Source organism: Coregonus lavaretus (assembly GCF_964263955.1).
Source record: "Coregonus lavaretus genome assembly, contig: HAP1_SCAFFOLD_189, whole genome shotgun sequence".
Lineage (NCBI taxonomy): Eukaryota > Metazoa > Chordata > Actinopteri > Salmoniformes > Salmonidae > Coregonus > Coregonus lavaretus.
In genome coordinates, this window is record NW_028157228.1 from 249437 (window position 1) to 267428 (window position 17992).

Below are 17992 nucleotides of genomic sequence, written 5' to 3' on the forward strand. Positions count from 1 at the left end.
TGCTGAGCACTTGTTGGCTGCTTTTCCTTCACTCTGTGGTCCAACTCATCCCAAATCATCTGAATTGGGTTGAGGTCAGATGATTGTGGAGGCCAGGTCATCTGATGCAGCACTCCATCACTCTCCTTCTTGGTCAAATAGCCATTACATAGCCTGTAGGTGTGTTGGGTCATTGTCCCACTAAGCGCAAACCAGATGGGATGGCGTATCACTGCAGAATGATGTGGTAGCCATACTGGTTAAGTGTGCCTTGAATTCTAAAAATATCACAGACAGTGTCACCAGCAAAGCACCCCCACACCATCACACATCCTCCTCCATGCTTCACTGTGGGAACTACACATGCAGAGTTCATCCGTTCACCAACTCTGTGTCTCACAAAGACACGGCAGTTGGAACCAAAAATCGGACATTTGGACTCATCAGACCAATCTAATGTCCATTGCTCATGTTTCTTTGTCCAAGTAAGTCTCTTCTTATTATTGGTGTCCTTCAGTAGTGGTTTCTTTTCAGCAATTCAACCTTGAAGGCCTGATTCACACGGTCTCCTCTGAACAGTTGATGTTGAGATGTGTCTGTTCCTTGAACTCTGAATAATTTATTTGGGCTGCAATTTTTGAGGCTGGTAACTCTAATGAACTTATCCCCTGCAGCAGAGGTAACTTGGTCTTCCTTTCCTGTGGCGGTCCTCGTGAGAGGCTGTTTCATTATAGCGCTTGATGGTTTTTGCGACAGCCCTTGAATAAACTTGACCTTCATGTCTTAAAGTAATAATGGACTGTCGTTTCTCTTTGATTATTTGAGCTGTTCTTGCCATAATATGGACTTGGTATTTTACCAAATAGGGCTATCTTCTGTATACCACCCCTACCTTGTCACAACACACCTAATTGGCTCAAATGCATTAATAATGAAAGAAATTGCACAAATGAACTTTTGATAAGGCATTCCAGGTGACTACCTCATGAAGATGGTTGAGAGAATACCAAGAGTGTGCAAAGATGTAATCAAGGCAAAGGGTGGCTACTTAGAAGAACTTAAAGTATAAAATATATTTTGATATGTTTAACACTTTTTTGGTTACTAAACGATTCCATATGTGTTGTTGAATAGCTTTGATGTCTTCACTACTATTACACAATGTAGGGTGTAGGAAATAGTAAAAATAAAGATAAACCCTTGAATGAGTAGGTGTGTCCAAACCTTTGACTGGTAATGTACATGTCAATCACATTTATTTTTTGAAGCCCTTTTTACATCCGCAAAGTCACAAAGTGCTTTACAGAAACCCTTCCTAAAATCATGAAAGATCAAGCAATGCAGATGTAGAAGCACAGTGGCTACTAAAAACTCAGTATAAAGCAGGAACCTAGGGAGAAACATGGAGAGGAACCAGTCCTCTTCTGGCTGTACCGGGTGGCGCAGCGTTCTAAGGCACTGCATCTCAGTGCTTGAGGCGTCACTACAGACCCCCTGGTTCGATTCCAGGCTGTATCACAACCGGCCGTGATTGGGAGTCCCATAGGGCGGCACACAATTGGCCCAGCATCGGGGGGCAAAAGTTGTGAAATTCATGAGCCATATCATCCTCCACTCACTATCACAATGGTTAGTAACTACACAGACTAATTTCATAGAACTTAAAACACTGGCAGTTTGTCTACTCTCTGATCACTCCAGATAGTGAATAAAACACATGCTGGCAATACTGGTGTCAAACCATGCTAGTCTCAGTAGCACAAAATAACATCTACCTTTTCATACAAACAGATCATCATGAAACAGTTCAACTGCAACTTTTCATGCACAGTGAGAAGTTGGAACAAAACAAACTTAATTAGATAGAACCTGCTCTTACCATGAGAAACAGATTTCCCAATCTTCTCCTCCTCTTCTTCATCTTTAATGTTGACATTCAGCTCCAGTGTTTGACTGCAGTCTTCCAGCTTCACTGATGCCATCTCTGGATCCTGCAGTGCAAACTGGGCTCCACTGTCACAATCAGGACCCAGTGACTGTAGATTTGGACTTAGTGTGGAAGGAGAGCGGCAGGCTGGGTTTGTCCTCACTATTGATGTTACCGGACTTATACCTGAGTTGGCAAGTAGTAATAAAGAGAAACGGAAACAAACGTTATTGTCTTGACAATTCAGGCACATTCTTTATTCTCTAAAAATATTTTGTATTTGTAATTCAGTGTTTGACTGAAAAAGTACAAATTTTGGGTGCCGGTACGGTATATATTTCGGTGCAGGGGCCCCACAATACCTTTGAGCTAATATTCTATAAGAGGAACATGAGCTCAAGCAGTATACATTTCAGGTACTGATATTCAGCTCTGTTGAGCTTCTGTCCAAGTCAAAACACTGATCTCATTTTAATAGATCAGGTAGCTAAGAATTGACAACAAATAATTAACATTACAAAGTACACACTACACAATGTACAGTTGAAGACGGAAGTGTACATACACCTTAGCCAAATACATTTAAACTCAGTATTACACAATTCCTGATATTTAATCTTAGTAAAAATTCCCAGTCTTGCGTCAGTTAGGATCACCACTTTATTTTAAGTGAAAATGTCAGAATAATAGTAGAGAGAATGATTTATTTCAGCTTTTATTTCCTTCATCAGATTCCCAGTGGGTCAGATGTTTACATACACTCAATTAGTATTTGGTAGCATTGCCTTTAAATTGTTTAACTTGGGTCAAACGTGTCGGGTAGCCTTCCACAAGCTTCCCACAATAAGTTGGGTGAATTTTGGCCCATTCCTCCTGACAGAGCTGGTGTAACTGAGTCAGGTTTGTAGGCCTCCTTGCTCGCACACGCTTTTTCAGTTCTGCCCACACATTTTCTATAGGATTGAGGTCAGGGCTTTGTGATGGCCACTCCAATACCTTGACATGTTGTCCTTAAGCCATTTTGCCACAACTTTGGATGTATGCTTGTGGTAATTGTCCATTTGGAAGACCTATTTGCGACCAAGCTTTAACTTCCTGACTGATGTCTTGGATGTCGCTTCAATATATCCACATAATCTTCCTTCCTCATGATGCCATCTCTTCCTAGAGCTGCCCGCCTGGCCAAAGTGAGCAATCGGGGGTGAAAGACGATAGTCAAGAAGGTGACCAAGAAGCCGATGGTCACTCTGACAGAGCTCCAGAGTTCCTTGGTAGAGATAGGAGAAACTTCCAAAAGGACAACCATCTCTGCAGCACTCCACCAATCAGGCCATTATGGTAGAGTGGCCAGACGGAAGCCACTCCTCAGTAATTTTATTTAACCAGGTAAGCCAGTTGAGAACAAGTTCTCATTTACAACTGCGACCTGGCCAAGATAAAGCAAAGCAGTGCGATTAAAAACAACAACACAGAGTTACATATGGGGTAAACAAAACATAAAGTCAAAAATACAACAGAAAATATATATACAGTGTGTGCAAATGTAGTAAGTTATGGAGATAGGCAATAAACAGGCCATAGTGCAAAACAGTTACAATTTTGTATTAACACTGGAATGATAGATGTGCAAAAGATTATGTGCAATTTGAGATACTGGGGTGCAAATTAGCAAAATAAATAACAATATGGGGATGAGGTAGTTGGGTGGGCTAATTTCAGAATGGGCTGTGTACAGGTGCAGTGATCGGTAAGCTGCTCTGACAACTGACGCTTAAAGTTAGTAAGGGAGATAAGAGTCTCCAGCTTCAGAGATTTTTGCAGGTCGTTCCAGTCATTGGCAGCAGAGAACTGGAAGGAATGGCGGCCAAAGGAGGTGTTGGCTTTGGGGATGACCAGTGAGATATACCTGCTGGAGCGCAGACTACGGGTGGGTGTTGCTATGGTGACCAGTGAGCTAAGATAAGATGGGGATTTGCCTAGCAGTGATTTATAGATGACCTGGAGCCAGTGGGTTTGGTGACGAATATGTAGTGAGGGAAAGCCAACAAGAGCGTACAGGTCACAATGTTGGGTAGTATATGGGGCTTTGGTGACAAAACGGATGACACTGTGATAGACTACATCCAATTTGCTGAGTAGAGTGTTGGAGGCTAATTTGTAAATGACATCGCCGAAGTCAAGGATCGGTAGGATAGTCAGTTTTACGAGGGCATGTTTGGCAGCATGAGTGAAGGAGGCTTTGTTGCGAAATAGGAAGCCGATTCTAGATCTAACTTTTGAATGGAGATGCTTAATGTGAGTCTGGAAGGATAGTTTACAGTCTAACCAGACACCTAGGTATTTGTAGTTGTCCACATACTCTAGGTCAGACCCGCCGAGAGTAGTGATTCTAGTCGGGTGCAAGCAGCGTTCGGTTGAAGAGCATGCATTTAGTATTACTAGTGTTTAAGAGCAGTTGGAGGCTACTGAAGGAGTGTTGTATGGCGTTGAAGCTCGTTTGGAGGTTTGTTAACACAGTGTCCAATGAAGGGCCAGATGTATACAAAATGGTGTCGTCCGCGTAGAGGTAGATCTGAGAGTCACCAGCAGCAAGAGCGACATCATTGATATACACAGAGAATAGAGTCGGCCCGAGAATTGAACCCTGTGACACCCCCATAGAGACGGCCAGAGGTCCAGACAACAGGCCCTCCGATTTGACACATTGAACTCTATCTGAGAAGTAATTGGTGAACCAGGCAAGGCAGTCATTAGAGAAACCAAGGCTATTTAGTCTGCCAATAAGAATGCGGTGGTTGACAGAGTCGAAAGCCTTGGCCAGGTCGATGAAGATGGCTGCGCAGTACTGTCTTTTATCGATCACGGTTATAATATCGTTTAGGATCTTGAGCGTGGCTGATGTGCACCCATGACCAGCTCGGAAACCGGATTGCATAGCGGAGAAGGTACGGTGGGATTCGAAATGGACGGTGATCTGTTTGTTAACTTGGCTTTCAAATACTTTTGAAAGGCAGGGCAGGATTAATATAGGTCTAACAGTCTGGATCTAGAGTGTCACCCCCTTTGAAGAGGGGGATGACCGCGGCAGCTGTCCAATCTCTGGGGATCTCAGACGTTACGAAAGAGAGGTTGAACAGGCTAGTATTAGGGGTTGTGACAATTTCGACAGCTAATTTTAGAAAGAAAGGGTCCAGATTGTCTAGCCCAGCTGATTTGTAGGGGTCCAGATTTTTCAGCACATTCAGAACATCAGCTGTCTGAATTTGTGTGAAGGAGAAGCCGGGGGTGGGGGGGGGGCATGGGCACGTTGCAGCGGAGGGTGCAGAGCTGGTGTCCGGGGTAGTGGTAGCCAGGTGGAAAGCATGGCCAGCCGTAGCAAAATGCTTGTTGAAATTCTCGATTATTGTAGATTTATCTGTGGTGACAGTGTTTCCTAGTCTCAGTGCAGTGGGCAGTTGGGAGGAGATGCTCTTATTTTCCATGGACTTTACAGTGTCCCAAAACTTTTTGGAGTTAGTGCTACAGGATGCACATTTCTGTTTGAAAAAGCTAGCCTTTGCTTTCCTAACTGATTGTGTATATTGGTTCTTGACTTCCCTAAAAAGTTGCATATCGCGGGGGCTGTTCGATGCTAATGCAGTACGCCACAGGATGTTTTGTGCTAGTCAAGGGCAGTCAAGTCTGAGGATAAATAAGCATGCCCCATTCAAAAAATTAATATTGAGAGGAAAGCACTTTTAAAGAACAACCAGGCATCCTCTACTGACGGAATGAGGTCAATATCCATCCAGGATACCCGGGCCAGGTCAATTAGAAAGGCCTTCTCGCTGAAGTGTTTTAGGGAGCGTTTGACAGTGATGAGGAGTGGTCATTTGACCGCGGACCCATTACGGACGCAGGCAATAATCGCTGAGATTCTGGTTGAAGACAGCGGAGGTCTATTTAGAGGGTATATTTGTCAGGATGATATCTATGAGGGTGCCCATGTTTACAGATTTGGGGTTGTACCTGGTAGGTTCGTTGATCATTTGTGTGAGATTAAGGGCATCTAGTTTAGATTGTAGGTTGGCCGGGGTGTTAAGCATATCCCAGTTAGTTCACCAAGCAGTACGAACTCTGAGGATAGATGGGGGGCGATCAGTTTACATATGGTGTCCAGGGCACAGCTCTGGGCTGAGGGGGGTCTGTAGCAAGCGGCAACAGTGGGAGACTTATTTCTGGAAAGGTTGATTTTTAGAAGTAGAAGCTCAAACTGTTTGGGCACAGACCTGGATAGTACTATAGAGCTCTGCAGGCTCTCTCTACAGTAGATTGCAACCCCACCCCCTTTGGCAGTTCTATCGAGACGGAAAATGTTGTAGTTGGAGATGGACATTTCTGGTGGCCTTCCTAAGCCAGGATTCAGACACTGCTAGAACATCAGGGTTGGCGGAGTGTGCTAACGCAGTGAATAACTCAAACTTAGGGAGGAGGCTTTGGATGTTAACGTGCAAGAAGCCAAGGCTTTTACGGTTACAGAAGTCAACAAATGATAACGCCTGGGGAGTAGGAGTGATACTGGGGGCTACAGGGCCTGGGTTAACCTCTACATCACCAGAGGAACAGAGGAGGAGTAGAATAAGAATACAGCTAAAGGCTTTAAGTACTGGTCTTCTAGTGCGTTGAGTACAGAGGAAAAAAAGGGGCAGATTTCCGTGCGTTGTAGAATAGATTCAGGGCATTATGTACAGACAAGGATATGGAAGGATATGAGTACAGTGGAGGTAAATCTAAACGTTGGGTAACGATGAAAGAGATAGCATCACTGGAGGCACCGATTGAGTCGGTCTCCGCGTGTATGGGGGTGGGACAAAGGAGCTATCTAAAAAGGTAGGTTGAGCTGGGCTGGGCTGGGCTGGGGGATCTACAGTGAAATAGTACAATAAGAAATAACCGAAACAGCAATAAGCAAAGCATATTGACATGGGAGAGAGGCATAAAGCAATCACAGGTGTTATTCGAGAGAGCTAAGGCAACAGCTGGTAATGGCAACAAGGTTTGGGCTGAGGCTAAACAAACAGGATGCGGTACCGTATAAAGAAACAGTCCAGCAGGCATCAGCTGTATAGCTGAGTTATCATAAGGTCCGGTGAACAGCAATAGGAGAGTTCAGAGGTAGTTTGGAGGCTGCTATAGCACTGGCGAGCAAGAGGCCATGGCTAGCGTGTGCTAGCGGGCCAGGGCTAGCAGATGGGTCTTCGTGGTCGACGTCGTAACGGGAAGCCTGCTGTAACCACATCAGACGATTTCGTCGGCAGACCAGTCGTGTTGGATCGGCGGGGCTCCGTGTCAACACTAGGAGGTCCCGTCCGGTTGACAGAGAGGTAGATAGCCGGGCGATGGGCTTTAGGATAGCTCAAGGCTGATTACCCACAACAACGTCCATTTGGTTGCAGCTAGCTGTGATGATCTGTTAAAAGTCCAGTGATTCAGTGATTCCGGCAGAAAAACCGATGTTCTGGGTCGATAACACGCAGTGCAGACAGTGCAGACTGGCCGATAATAGTCCAGGCTAGAGCTGGCTGGTAGTGCAGGCCACAGACAATGGTGAAAAACCGCTGATGGTGGCTAATAGAAAGTAGCTAGTTAGCTGGCTACTCCCGTCCGGTAGACAGAGGTAGATAGCATGGAAATGGGCCTGGCTCGAGGCTATCTCACGGCTAACTGGTGCTTGCTTCTGGGGCAGTGGTGAACAGCCAAACAGCAACATCCAATCGGTTGCGGCTAGCTAGTTGCGATCCGGTGTTAATGTCCAGTGAATCAGTTATTCTGGAAGTAGAATCCGATGTTCTGGGTGAAAACCGCTAACAATGGCTAATAGCAAGTAGCTAGTTAGCTGGCTAGCTAGTTTCAACTGGAGATTCCAGATAAAGGTAAGTCAATAATAGAATCCGTTCCACATTGAGTGAGGCGGGTTGCAGGAAAGTATATGTTGTAGAAGGATGAAAAGTATGATAGGAAAATATGTATGAAAAATACAAAAAAATACAAAAAACAGGCTTTTTACACAGACACACAACAAAGAATGCGACCGCACTGCTACGCCATCTTGGAATAGTAAAGGGCACATGACAGACCACTTGGAGTTTGCCAAAAGACACCTCAAGACTCTCAGACCATGAGAAGGAAGATTCTCTGGTCTGATGAAACCAATATTGAACTCTTTGGCCTGAATCCCAAGCATCACATCTGGAGGAAACCTGGCACCATCCCTACGGTGAAGCGTGGTGGTGTCAGCATCATGCTGTGGGGATGTTTTTCAGCGGCAGGGACTAGGACACTAGTCAAGATCGAGGGAAAGATGAACGGAGCAAAGTACAGAGAGATCCTTGACCTGCTCCAGAATGTTCAGGACCTCAGACTGGGGCGAAGGTTCACCTTTCAACAGGACAACTACCCTAAGCACACAGCCAAGACAACGCAGGAGTGGCTTTGGGACAAGTCTCTGAACGTCCTTGAGTGACCCAGCCAGAGCCCGGACTTCAACCCGATCTAACATCTCCGGAGAGACCAAAAAATAGCTGTGCAGTGACGCTCTCCATCCAATCTGACAGAGCTTGAGAGGATCTGCAGAGAAGAATGGGAGAAACTCTCCAAATACAGGTGTGCCAAGCTTGTAGCGTCATACCAAAGAAGACTCTTGGCTGTAATCGCTGCCAAAGGTGCTTAAACAAAGTACTGAGTAAAGGGTCTGAATACTTATGTAAATGTGATATTTCCGTATTTTTTATTATATTTGGTAAAAAAATGTTAGCAACAATTGATAAAAACAAGTTTTTGCTTTGTCATTATGGGGTATTGTGTGTAGATTAATGAGGGAAACAAACAACTTAATCTATTTTAGAATAAGGCTGTAACATACCTAAATGTGGAAAAAGTCAAGGGGTCTGAATAATTTCCCAATGAACTGTATATACAATGGGGAGAACAAGTATTTGATACACTGCCACATTGTATGATTTTTAAGTAATTAATTTGCATTTTATTGCATGACATAAGTATTTGATAAATCAGAAAAGCAGAACTTAATATTTGGTACAGAAACCTTTGTTTGCAATTACAGAGATCACACGTTTCCTGTAGGTCTTGACCAGGTTTGCACACACTGCAGCAGGGATTTTGGCCCACTCCTCCATACAGACCCTCTCCAGAACCTTCAGGTTTCGGGGCTGTCGCTGGGCAATACGGACTTTCAGCTCCCTCCAAAGATTTTCTATTGGGTTCAGGTCTGGAGACTGGCTAGGCCACTCCAGGACCTTGAGATGCTTCTTACGGAGCCACTCCTTAGTTGCCCTGGCTGTGTGTTTCGGGTCGTTGTCATGCTGGAAGACCCAGCCACGACCCATCTTCAATGGTCTTACTGAGGGAAGGAGGTTGTTGGCCAAGATCTCGCGATACATGGCCCCATCCATCCTCCCCTCAATACGGTGCAGTCTTTGCACCCTTTGCAGAAAAGCATCCCCAAAGTATGATGTTTCCACCTCCATGCTTCACGGTTGGGATAGTGTTCTTGGGGTTGTACTCATCCTTCTTCTTCCTCCAAACACGGCGAGTGGAGTTTAGACCAAAAAGCTCTATTTTTGTCTCATCAGACCACATGACCTTCTCCCATTCATCCTCTGGATCATCCAGATGGTCATTGGCAAACTTCAGATGGGACTGGACATACGCTGGCTTGAGCAGGGGGACCTTGCGTGCCTTGCAGGATTTTAATCCATGACGGCGTAGTGTGTTACTAATGGTTTTCTTTGAGACTGTGGTCCCAGCTCTCTTCAGGTCATTGACCAGGTCCTGCCGTGTAGTTCTGGGCTGATCCCTCACCTTCCTCATGATCATTGATGCCCCACGAGGTGAGATCTTGTATGGAGCCCCAGACCGAGGGTGATTGACCGTCATCTTGAACTTCTTCCATTTTCTAATAATTGCGCCAACAGTTGTTGCCTTCTTACCAAGCTGCTTGCCTATTGTCCTGTAGCCCATCCCAGTCTTGTGCAGGTCTACAATTTTATCCCTGATGTCCTTACACAGCTCTCTGGTCTTGGCCATTGTGGAGAGGTTGGAGTCTGTTTGATTGAGTGTGTGGACAGGTGTCTTTTATACAGTAACGAGTTCAAACAGGTTAAGTTAATACAGGTAATGAGTGGAGAACAGGAGGGCTTCTTAAAGAAAAACTAACAGGTCTGTGAGAGCCAGAATTCTTACTGGTTGGTAGGTGATCAAATACTCATGTCATGCAATAAAATGCAAATTAATTACTTAAAAATCATACAATCTGATTTTCTGGATTTTTGTTTTAGATTCCGTCTCGCACAGTTGAAGTGTACCTATGATAAAAATTACAGACCTCTACATGCTTTGTAAGTAGGAAAACCTGCAAAATCGGCAGTGTATCAAATACTTGTTCTCCCCACTGTATATATATATATATACACATATCCTTTTAAAAAATGTAATGTCCTTTATTACTTTCCAACCCCACCACCCCTCCCCTAATTGGAGTAAACTACTGAACAACAAAGCTTAGGCCTCTACTTCCAGCTTATACATACTATATACATTTTATGGACATGTCAATTTTACAATAGTTCTATTTTGTTTGTTTTTACTCCTCAACCTCTCTGATCATTTTAATGATGTCCATCCGGTTTGCTTCTGTATGCCATATCTTTCAAACTGTGCTCTTTCACAAAAGTTCTTAACCTACATACTCATTAACTTAACTAGGTCTTTCCTTATAGCACTCGACCACACGACTGGACAATAATCAAGATAAGACAAATCTAGAGCCTGCAGAACTTGATTTTTGGAGTGTGGTGTCAAAAAAGCAGAGCATCTATTACGGACAGACCTCTCCCCATCTTTACAACCATTGAATCTATACGTTTTGACCATGACAGTTTACAATCTAAGGTAATGCCAAGTAATTTAGTCTCCTCAACTTGTTCAACAGCCACATCATTCAATACCAGATTCAGCTGAGGTCTAGAATTTAGGAAATTATTTGTACCAAATACAGTGCTCTTAGTTTTAGACGTTCAGGGCCAGTTTATTACTGGCCACCCATTCCAAAACAGACTATACTGGTGTCATCCATGCAAGTCTCAGTAGCATGAAATAACATCTACCTTCTCATTGAAACAGTTCATCATGAAACAGTTCTACTGCAACTTTTCATGCACAGTGGGAAGTTGGATCGAACCTGCTCTTACCCTGAGAAACAGATTTCCCAATCTTCTCCTCCTCTTCTTCATTTTTAATGTTGACATTCAGCTCCAGTGTTTGACTGCAGTCTTCCAGTTTCACTGATGCCATCTCTGGTACCTGCGGTGCAAACTGGACTCGACTGTCAATCAGGACCCAGTGACTGTAGGTTTGGACTCAGTGTGGAAGGAGAGAGGCAGGCTGGGTTTGTCCTCACTGTTGATGTTACAGGCCTCAGACTTAATCCTAGTCGGCCTGTAGTGATAAAGAGAAACAGACAAAAGTCTTGACAGTTCTGGAACTTTCTTTATCCTCAAAAAAGATATTATATTTCTTCTTGTTCAATTCCCTAATATCAACAGATCAGGGAGCTAAACAATGACAAAACAACATTCATTCACATTAGACAGGTGCACAAAAATTACACAAAGCAACTGCAGAAATGAATAAATGACTCAAACTATTTAGGACAAGGTTACAGTTTGTTTTAGGCAGCACTATGAGCTATTTTCCTTAATAACCTTATCTTCACTCTATTTAATCACTCAAAAATAATAATATTCACGGACGGCCAGGGACACACTCCAACACTCAAACGTCATTTACAAACGCAGTATTTGTGTTTAGTGAGTCCGCCAGATCAGGGGCAGTAGGGGTGACAATGCGTGGTATTGATAGGTGAGTGAATTGGACCACATTGCTGTCCTGCCTCAGCATTATAAATGTAACAAGTACTTTTGGGTGTCAGGGAAAATGTATGGGAGTAAAAAGTACAACTTTTCTTTAGGAATGTAGTGGAGTAAAAGTTGTCAGAAAATATAAATAGTCAAGTACAAATCCCCCCAAAACTACTTCAGTAGTACTTCAAAGCCTTTTTACTTTTACATTTCAGTCATTCAGCAGAAGCTCTTATCCAGAGTGACTTACAGTAGTGAGTGCATACATTTTTCATACTGGTCCCCAGTTGGAATTGAACCCACAACCCTGGCGTTGCAAGCACCATGCTCTACTAACTGAGCCACACAGGACTACTTAGTTACTTTACACCACTGCCAATTGTATTTCCCGTTCACACCATAGTAACGACTATAGATAAAGATAGAAACAACTGAATCCCTCTGAATATTAGTACACATGTAGAAAACTGATAAACATTACATTCAACTTCAAAACAGTAGTGCAACCGTGAAATTGTCTCTCTCTCATGCACCTGCACTGTTCTCTCATGCACCTGCACTGGAGAACAGCGCCGGAAGAAGATGGCTGCCGTTTTACAGCCCTCTAACCAATTGTACTATTATGTGTGTTTTTCCGCGTTATTTGTAATTTATTTTGTACATAATGTTTCTGCCATCGTCTCTTATAACCAAAGAGAGCTTCTGGATATCAGGACAGCGATTACTCACCTCGCGTTGGACGAATACTTTTTCTTCAACGAGGCGTTCACAAAGGATATTCTACAGACTCCCGACAAGGCCCAGATCCCCGTCATTCGCGTGAGGAAGAGACGGAGATATCGTGGACGCAGATCCGGGTGCCTTGTAAGGATCCGACGGCGAACGAGTAAACTGCCTCTCCCATCAATCCTATTAGCCAACGTTCAAGCTTTTGAGAATAAAATGGACGATTTAAGATTACGGTTATCCTACCAACGGGACATTAAAAACTGTAATATCTTATGTTTCACGGAGTCGTGGCTGAACGACAACAATGACAACATTCAGCTAGCAGGCTATACGCTACATCGGCAGGACAGAACGGCAGACTCGGGTAAGACGAGGGGTGGCGGTCTCTGTATATTTGTAAACAACAGCTGGTGCACAAAATCAAATACTAAGGAAGTCTCGAGGTTTTGCTCGCCTGAGGTAGAGTATCTTATGATAAGCTGTAGACCACACTATTTACCAAGAGAGTTTTCATCTATATTTTTCATAGCTGTCTATTTACCACCACAAACCAATGCTGGCATTAAGATTGTACTGAATGAGTTGTACAAGGCCATTAATCAACAGGAAAATGCTCATCCAGATGCAGCGCTCCTAGTAGCCGGGGACTTTAATGCAGGGAAACTTAAATCCGTTCTACCTCATTTCTACCAGCATGTTAAATGTGCAACCAGAGGGGAAAAAACTCTAGACCACCTTTACTCCACACACAGAGACGCATACAAAGCTCTCCCTCGCCCTCCATTTGGCAAATCTGACCATAACTCTATCCTCCTGATTCCTGCTTATAAGCAAAAACTGAAGCAGGAAGCACCAGTGATTCGGCTAATAAAAAAGTGGTCAGATGACGCAGATGCTAAGCTACAGGACTGTTTTGCTAGCACAGACTGGAACATGTTCCGGGATTCTTCAGACAGCATTGAGGAGTACACCACATCAGTCACTGGCTTCATCAATAAGTGCATCGATGATGTCGTCCCCACAGTGACCGTACGTACATACCCCAACCAGAAGCCATGGATTACAGGAAACATCCGCACTGAGCTAAAGGGTAGAGCTGCCGCTTTCAAGGAACGGGACTCTAACCCGGACGCTTATAAGAAATCCCGCTATGACCTCCGACGAACCATCAAACAGGCAAAGAGTCAATACAGGTCTAAGATTGAATCATACTACACTGGCTCTGACGCTCGTCGGATGTGGCAGGTCTTGAAAACTATTACAGACTACAAAGGGAAGCACAGCCGCGAGCTGCCCAGTGACACAAGCCTACCAGACGAGCTAAACCACTTCTATGCTCGCTTCGAGGCAAGCAACACTGAAGCATGCATGAGAGCACCAGCTGTTCCGGACGACTATGTGATCACGCTCTCCGTAGCCGATGTGAGTAAGACTTTTAAGCAGGTCAACATTCACAAGGCCGCAGGGCCAGACGGATTACCAGGACGTGTACTCCGAGCATGTGCTGACCAACTGGTGTCTTCACTGACATTTTCAACATGTCCCTGACTGAGTCTGTAATACCAACATGTTTCAAGCAGACCACCATAGTCCCCGTGCCCAAGAACTCTAAGATAACCTGCCTAAATGACTACCGACCCGTAGCACTGACGTCTGTAGCCATGAAGTGCTTTGAAAGACTCGTCATGGCTCACATCACCAGCATAATCCCAGAAACCCTAGACCCACTCCAATTTGCATACCGCCCCAACAGATCTACAGATGATGCAATCTCTATCGCACTCCACACTGCCCTTTCCCACCTGGACAAGAGGAACACCTACGTGAGAATGCTATTCATTGACTACAGCTCAGCATTCAACACCATAGTGCCCTCTAAGCTCATCACTAAGCTAAGGATCCTGGGACTAAACACCTCCCTCTGCAACTGGATCCTGGACTTCCTGACGGGCCGCCCCCAGGTGGTAAGGGTAGGTAACAACACATCTGCCACACTGATCCTCAACACGGGGGCCCCTCAGGGGTGCGTGCTCAGTCCTTTCCTGTACTCTCTGTTTACCCATGACTGCATGGCCAGGCACGACTCCAACACCATCATTAAGTTTGCCGACGACACAACAGTGGTAGGCCTGATCACCGACAACGATGAGACAGCCTATAGGGAGGAGGTCAGAGATCTGGCCGTGTGGTGCCAGGACAACAACCTCTCCCTCAACGTGACCAAGACAAAGAAGATGATTGTGGACTACAGGAAAAAAAAGAGGACTGAGCACGCCCCCATTCTCATCGACGGGGCTGTAGTGGAACAGGTTGAGAGCTTCAAGTTCCTTGGTGTCCACATCACCAACGAACTATCATGGTCCAAACACACCAAGACAGTCGTGAAGAGGGCACGACAAAGCCTATTCCCCCTCAGGAGACTAAAAAGATTTGGCATGGGTCCTCAGATCCTCAAAAAATTCTACAGCTGCACCATCGAGAGCATCCTGACTGGTTGCATCACCGCCTGGTATGGCAACTGCTTGGCCTCTGACCGCAAGGCACTACAGAGGGTAGTGCGTACGGCCCAGTACATCACTGGGGCAAAGCTCCCTGCCATCCAGGACCTCTATACCAGGCGGTGTCAGAGGAAGGCCCTCAAAATTGTCAAAGACTCCAGCCACCCTAGTCATAGACTGTTCTCTCTGCTACCGCACGGCAAGCGGTACCGGAGTGCCAAGTCTAGGTCCAAAAGACTTCTCAACAGCTTCTACCCCCAAGCCATAAGACTCCTGAACAGCTAATCATGGCTACCCGGACTATTTGCACTGCCCCCCCACCCCACCCTTTTTACGCTGATGCTACTCTGTTAAGTATTTATGCATAGTCACTTTAACTCTACCCACATGTACATATTACCTCAACTACCTCAACTAGCCGGTGCCCCTGCACATTGACTATGCAACGGTACCCCCCTGTATATATAGCCTCCCTACTGTCACTTTATTACTGTATATATAGCCTCCCTACTGTCACTTTATTTTACTTCTGCTCTTTTTTTCTCAACACTTTTTTTGTTGTTGTTTTATTCTTACTTTTTTGTTTAAAATAAATGCACTGTTGGTTAAGGGCTGTAAGTAAGCATTTCACTGTAATGTCTGCACCTGTTGTATTCGGCGCATGTGACCAATAAAATTTGATTTGATTCATAGATGCTAACTGCTTTAGTGCCTCTTGACGATAGTATCTTCTGACTGGGGGAGTTTTGTTAAGAGCCTCAACATTAACACGCATCGCTTGCGGTACGTTTTTGGAAACTTTCATATCAGCTAAATATAATTTTCAAAACACAAAAAGGTTAAATTACTACACACCTTTATAGGGTTAGTGTTCCCACATGGTCCTATCTCCATGTTACAGCACTTGTTCATGGGAGACAGACGGAAGCCATAGGCCCTGTGCTAATTAGCTATCTAGCGTGCTCCCAACACCTGTGTGTAAGCTAACTGGGGAGGAAGTGTAGTTTGTCAACTGGAGGCACACAGTGTATGGATCTGTGTAAAACTGCTACAGTAAGTGTATCTTTATTTGAAAGATTAGTTCTCGCTGACGTGAAAGTTAAGGGGCATATTAGCATACGGTTGTGAAAGCGATGATTATTGACGTTTCTCAACGTTAAAACAGAGCATCGGAATATTAGTTTACACAGAGCCAAATGTAATGTCTGAAAACTCTCCATCCGGAGAAGGGATTTAGAGAGCTACTGCACTGAAGTCTGTTAAAGGGCATGTAGCAGCTATTTCTCATGGCTTTAAACACATATAATAGTAACTTAGAGCACCCCCAGAAAACATTCACAAATTACAAACTCATAAATCCATTTTTATAATACTGTAATATTGTTCTAAAAGTTGGGTTTGAGGTTCTCCAAATCAGATACTAAAACGTATAGTGCAACTTGGTTCGCACCAGTTTACCATGGACAGTAGGCTCACCGTTTGAGTCATCAAAATTATGATCTTACTTTAGGGCCTTTCCGGCCGTCTTCGTGGTTATATGCGGGAAGCATAAATTGTACAATTGTAAGCTAATAAATACTTTTCCAAATTAGAACTCATGAATATTTATGCAATAAGGCCCGAGGAGGTGTGGTATATGGCCAATATACCACGGCTAAGGGCTGTTAGGCAAGATGCACTGCCTGAGTCGCCTAATTGCTATTATAAAACTGGTTACCAACATATGTGTAGGTATGATATACCACGGCTTTCGGCCAATCAGCATTCAGGGCTCGAACAACCCCGACCACACAATGTATATTTACTACAGTAAAATAATATACTGCACCAACTACATAAATATCTGATAGGGGCCATTATCTTCTACGTGGACTTTAAACGAACATCAGAATGGACGACGCCATTTTAACAGCTCGTAAGATTATACACTTTTACACAAAACCAATAACATGAAAAACGAACACAGAAATATCAAACTGATCCTTTATTAAATTACATTGACGAAATTATGTAGATTCACTCAGACAAATCCCAAATCTCTAGCTATGTGACTTGTAAAATAGTTTTTATCACGTTCTTTCACTCACTCGGTTTGACACAAAAATAACACATAATAACTTTACCAAATGGGAGAATACCTTGACGTATTTGTTAACTGGTATGTTATGACATGTTCTTTCGATATTAGAAAGTTTAAACGTGCTATTACATACCTGTAGTAATACATTTGAACGGACACAAAGTTGTCGTCTTGACAACACAGGTCTGGCGCATTCTTTATTCTGAATAATGGGGCGCGCCAACCCGGAACTTCCTGTTCCCCCACTACCACAGTGCAACAACGACATCTATTGGACTGATGGACTAACTACCTCTACTGTTCGGTTAGTAAACTGGATAAAAAATAAATGTCCATTGCGGAAAAGGAGGACAAACTACATCACACAAAATAAAAATACATAATAAAAGTCACAGTCCAATCCAGATCACATCCCTACACAGGCTCAGGGGCCTTGGAGGGCGGAATATCTCCAGTCAGTATTCCCTGCAATCAGTGGAAACTCCTTAGAGGAGGAAGGGGAGGACCATACTCAGTGAATTTCATAAAAATATAAAAATAGTGAAACATTTTTAAAGTATTATTTTTAGAATAATTTATTAAAACACACTGTTTTACATTAAAGGCCATACCCTGTTCAAAGGCACTTAAATATTTTCTTGCCGGTTCACCCTCTGAATGGCACACATACACAACCCATGTCTCAATTGTCTCAAGGCTTAAAAATCCTTATTTAACCTGTCTCTTCCCCTTCATCTACACTGATTTAAAGTGGATTTAACAGGTAACATCAATAAGACATCAAAGCATTCACCTGGTCGGTCTGTCATGGAAAGAGCAGGTGTTCCTAATGTTTTGTACATTCAGTGTATTTTTTTAGTTG

General features: G+C 43.9%; 1 long non-coding RNA gene across 1 annotated transcript; it reads right to left on the bottom strand.

The window, feature by feature from the left end:
• Positions 1–2041: 2041 nt before the first annotated feature.
• Positions 2042–17304, bottom strand: LOC311125664. Its single transcript, XR_014612895.1, has 3 exons — positions 17264–17304; positions 11155–11401; positions 2042–2092 (listed from the first exon to the last, which is right to left on the bottom strand). It is a non-coding gene; the product is annotated as an uncharacterized lncRNA (long non-coding RNA).
• Positions 17305–17992: the final 688 nt, after the last annotated feature.